The sequence below is a fragment of the Drosophila persimilis genome, unplaced genomic scaffold (genome assembly GCF_003286085.1).
Source record: "Drosophila persimilis strain 14011-0111.01,24,50 unplaced genomic scaffold, DperRS2 tig00001355-arrow-arrow-pilon, whole genome shotgun sequence".
Taxonomy (NCBI): Eukaryota; Metazoa; Arthropoda; class Insecta; order Diptera; family Drosophilidae; genus Drosophila; species Drosophila persimilis.
Genome location: NW_020825472.1, coordinates 48,611 through 54,463, shown reverse-complemented (window position 1 = coordinate 54,463; position 5,853 = coordinate 48,611).

The window sequence follows — 5,853 nt, the reverse complement described above, 5'->3', positions numbered from 1 at the left end:
TGTTTTTTTGTTGGTTTTGTTTTTATTGTTATACATCTTGTTCCCACGAGATGCAGAGAAAGGGAAAGGTCAGCCCGGGCAGAGATCCACGTTGCCCGGGTAAGGCATCATTAGAACAGGGGGCTGCCAAGTCCCTGAGCCCTCCGTTAGAGACTGGGCTATTTTTTATACCGGGCCCCCAGCCAGGCTGACTCTCGGCACGGGTCGAGTAACACACTTAGTCCGGCCCGGTGTGAGGTGGATGTGGGGGTTGGGATATGGGTAGGTATTGTGTATGGATGGGAGTGTGTGAGCTACTTATTGAGGCGGCACCACAAGCGCATCGTCAGTGTTGCTGCTTCGCGAACACCCGCTGGCTGTCCGGGACTGCTTATTTCGGTACTCTCCCGTGAGGGATGCCCGCTTATTCGCAGCTGACCTACCGAGGTAGGCCGTTCGCTATACGCAACCCGCGACCCGTCCGGTGGCCTCAGCTAGGCCCCCTTTGAGCTAAATCACAAGCTCATCAGACCAGAGAGTGTACAGGTTAGACCCCATTAATTATGTTACTGCTCCTTCAGTTTCATGGGATGCAATGTTAAAATACACAAGAGTAGAATTAGAACTTGTTAGTGATCCTGACATTTATAATTTTTTAAAAACTGCTGTTCGTGGAGGATTGACCCAATGCACTCAACGGATTGCAACAGCAAATAACAAATATTTAAATAATAAATTTAAGCCTACCGAACCCATAAATTTCCTTTCATATATTGACGCCAACAACTTATATGGATGGGCTATGAGTCAACCCCTTCCATTTTCTAATTTTAAATTTCTAAGTAACGATGAAATTTCATCTTTCAACGTTCTTAGCATATCGGCATCTAGTGATGTTGGATATATTTTAGATGTGGAAAATCTTTAGTATGCAGGGTAATCATACGTGGATTTATATCTTGCATGACTTACTAAAAGATTATAATAATTCATATCACCGTACTATAAAAATGAGGCCTATAGATGTAAACAAACAAAATGAAGAGTTTATTTTGAAAACAGCTTATAATATTTGTAAGGTATTTCCTAAACACAAGTTTTCCATTGGTGATCCTGTTAGAATAAGTAAATATAAAGGTATTTTTACAAAGGGCTATGATCCAAACTGGACAGCCGAAGTTTTTAAAATTTTAAAAGTAAAGTCTACTAATCCTGTAACATATGAGCTGGAGGACTATAAGGGGGAAATGATCAAAGGCTCATTTTATGATCAAGAACTCCAAAAAGTTAAAGATGAAAATGTTTCTTAGTGGAAAAAATACTTAGAAGGAAAAAAGAACAAGTTTTTGTTAAATGGTTAGGTTTCGATGAAACACACAATTCATGGATAGATAAAAAGAGTATATTAAAATAATTAAGCACGCAAAATATTTATCAGATTTAATTTATTTTTGTGTATTTTTTACATTGAAATATAGTTTTAATTATACGCAAATTAAAAATAATAATAATATAATGTTAAATTTACTTATACCATATTTTGTGTATTATTACTAGCACCTAAAATATTTTTAATTTCATAGTGACTATGAGCTAATGTTGAAATATTATCAGGTAATATAAATCTTTTGTCATCCTTATAATTTAGACGTATCTTATTTACAATTTCAGTATAAATTTTATGACCTCTACTTCTAAAAAACTCTCTGTTGTCCATAATAAGTTTTTTTATGTTTAATGCATTCAATATAATGAGTATGAGTTAATCGTTTAACTACTGACTTTTTTACGCCTTTAACCTTTTTTACGTTTTAGTCAGTGTAATCATCTTTAGCAATTAAATATGAGTATGCTTTCGCTTTTAATCCTGCAAACGACGTCATTATTTTTCCTGCATTTTCGTCTTTCATTAATCCAAGCTCTTTGTTATTAGCGAGATTGATACCGAATCTGTTTGAGGCTAGGTAATTGGATGTATCAAAGCGATTAGGATTGAATTTAATTAAATCATAAAAATCTTCTTCTGATGATATAATAAATGAATCTGTATCCATATAGAGTATTTTTGATGATGGACATTTTACAGAATGAAAATTATAGAAATAGTCATACATTAACCATTTTGAAAGTTCTAGTACACTAACTCCAATGTATATGGGCTTATCATAAAAAATTCGGGACTTAGTTGATTCAATGGCAGCCAAATTATCTCCAAAGATTTCAACACTGTGGAAATTATGTCTTGCTATGCGTTGTCTAAACCCTGCTGAGTTTTGTCTTGACTCATAATGCTTAACTAATGCAACCTCACGACGTTTTTCTACATTCTCCATTGTTTTACCGTAAACGGCATTAACCATTAATTTGTAAAAGTTTATCTCAAAGTCATTGCTAGCTAATTTTCTAAGAGATGTATTGAGGTCAATATATGGTTTCAGCCAACAGGACTGATTAAATGATAAAACTCTAGATATTTTTTCTAAAATCATACCTTGCTCTATACATAACTGTAGCTGCTTCAAATGAATTATATAGTTCTTTTTATCACTTAAGTCAGCTATTAGTTTTGTCTGCTTTCCTCCTGGTGGAATCTTATTTTCGGGGCAAAAAGGTAAACTATTATGCTTATTATGAATATCATCAGGATATCGCAAATCTACTTCTAAAATATATCCAACATCACTAGATGCCGATATGCTAAGAACGATGAAAGATGAAATTTCATCGTTACTTAGAAATTTAAAATTAGAAAATGGAAGGGGTTGACTCATAGCCCATCCATATAAGTTGTTGGCGTCAATATATGAAAGGAAATTTATGGGTTCGGTAGGCTTAAATTTATTATTTAAATATTTGTTATTTGCTGTTGCAATCCGTTGAGTGCATTGGGTCAATCCTCCACGAACAGCAGTTTTTAAAAAATTATAAATGTCAGGATCACTAACAAGTTCTAATTCTACTCTTGTGTATTTTAACATTGCATCCCATGAAACTGAAGGAGCAGTAACATAATTAATGGGGTCTAACCTGTACACTCGGGAACAAAGACTCCTAAAATTCTCAAATACATCAGCAAGAATTAAAACATCGCTTTCCAAATATAATTTTAAATAATCTCTAATAGATTTGCAATTAAATGCGTTCCAAACCTTCTGAGCAAAGTTGTAGTCTTCAACACTACATTCCTCATCATTCAGTGAATTATAAAAATTATCTCGCGAAGGAAGCAGGGATTCATCAAATTTTTCAAAACTATTCAAATAATCATAGGGAAATACTCCCTTTCGTCGTAGCATATCAAATTTTTCACCTTGATATTTACTTCTCAAAATTTTAAAATTCGCTATGTTCATATAGCTAGCGAGTTTTTCTAAGCTTGAATTTAAAAATCTATTTGAATCTATATATCTAATTTTATATTGATGAAGATAAGATTCATCGAGCTTACAAATTTGAGTTAACGCAATATATAACTCTTTATTGCAAGGAATGGGTCTTAGTTCATCTTTTATTGACGTAACAAATAAATGTATATCATAACGAGATAAGTTATGAAAAACTACCGGGAAAAAGGGATCGCTTAATCTAAATGTCTGTTTACACAGCTTATGAATAGGACCTACATATTGTCCTGTAAACTGATCAAAGAATTTTTCTCGATCATCATCAGAAATTTGTTTCTCGCAGGCATAGCATTCACCGTGTTCCTGGTAATCCTCATCCCAAATGTTAAACTGATAGATTGGTTTTTTATAGGACTTCCAGTACTTCTCATAAAGTCCATCGGTTTTCATCCTAAGTGCTTGACAAAATTTTTGGATACAATCCGGTCCTGAAATAACGAAATCATAATGTTTATGAGTTTATTGCCTTTGCTGGAATGTTAAAATATTTACCTTCGTATGTCCACATCTCATTTAGATGTTCATTGTATTTATGTACAATATAAAATGATGCTGCACATGCTGTATGCCTCTGTGCCATAGTAGTTGATGATTTTGATGGATCATTAAGATTTATATCGTAATTTTCCAAAACTGCTTCGATGTCAGCATAAATTACTACTGGTGGAGATAGTTTTTTAGAAAAACTTTTGAATACAGTTTTGGTATTAGGTTCAGGATACAAAGCAGCAACTTTTCCACACTCTTTAGTGTCATGTATAGTATTTGTTGTACTATAAAATTGCAAGCAGTTCTCGCAAAAATATGCCGTATTATGGGATTTACTATGTTGTGAATAACATAATTTTCTCATGCACGTTATATATGCATAATGCATCATTTGCAAATTATCACTATTAATTCCAAGCAAGTTTATGTGGTGAGTCCGAATTTTCTTAGTCCTCACTGTGGGTCCCACAACGTTTTTTCCATTCTCATCGACTTCATAAACATTGATGCTAAAATCCTCATTTGCTGATTCGAATCGCTTGATTCCTTTGCTTGTTATTGGAAACTCAATTCCGGAAAAATTTAATCTTACTCCTTCATAATAAATGATGTCTTGCCGTATGTTTCCGCATCGATAGGATGATGGTATTGTTAACTTATCTCGGGAAATTTTTTTTAATGCTGCTGTTTGATATATAGTTTTAAGGTGTGTTCCATAGGCTAATGATGCTAAAACACACCACTTGAAACAAAAATCATCGTCATTTTTAACATTTATGAGTGCATTTCGTGACTTAATTTTTTTGGGAGCTTGGATAAACCTGTTTGCAGCGATATGCTCTAGTTTTATCATGGTAAGTTCAAAATATTTAAAACACTTTATTGCCCAACCTGAATCCTTCTCCTGGAATTCACTGCTGAGAGTTATCAAATTTTCTATTGTATCATTTAGATGATCATCAATCAGCTCGTTTTCATATATTGGTTTGAATGGAGTAATGAAATGCTTCATTGTTTCTGTTAAGCTTTCATCATCAGTGTTTTTAACGTATAATCCATATACTTTTAAATTGTATTTTATGGATCTGTACTCACTCATGCAGTGACGCAATAAATTGATAATATCATTTTTGCAATCATAAAAAAACTCTTTTAAATCAATCTGTTCACTTTTATTTGAGTGAACACAATATGATTTTAAAGGAAATCGCGACTCCGTTGAAATTAAAATAACGTTTTCATTTTCCTCTAGTTGAGCTGCTCTTGCATTCTTATGTTTGTCCGACATCATATGGCGTCTTTCCCTAGACGAAGGGTAACTTTCACCGCAAATTGAACAGTCAATAATCCTTAGGTCCATCGGAGTATCCAATCGAGGCCGTTTTGAAGCTCCTGACGTTGAAGGACCTTGAAGATCACTTGAATTAGATCCTTTGCTCATAAGAATCTCAAAAGCATTCCTAGGTCCCAAGCATGCTTCATAATGACTATCAAACTCTATTAAGTCGATGGACTTAGAGCAAAGGTCACACACTACATTATTACGCAAATCAGAGCATCTCTCATAATGAGATTGAAACTCTGAAAAGTCAACTGACTTATCATACATGTTGCACTGAACTTTTGATGCCATTTTAAGTTTTATTTATTTATTTATTTTTTTTTTGTATCGAACTAACCACTTTCACTATTGAAACAGGACTAAGGGTTTCCTTTTTAAATGGTATCTTTTTAGGCCCCTCCCAAACACCTTCTTAATCTTTTATATCCAAAACAACAGTACCTGTTCACAAACCTGTTTCAAACGATTCCTACTGGGTCAATCTAATAATATGAGGGAAAGGTTACAACCTCTATTCTACCTGAAATCCACTTATTCTTTTTGTGTAATCCTCACGTGGAAGAAACCTGTTTCAAACGAATCCTATGATTCTCTTGTAATAAGAGGAAGTGAAATTCAACCAATCAAAAGTAAAACAGA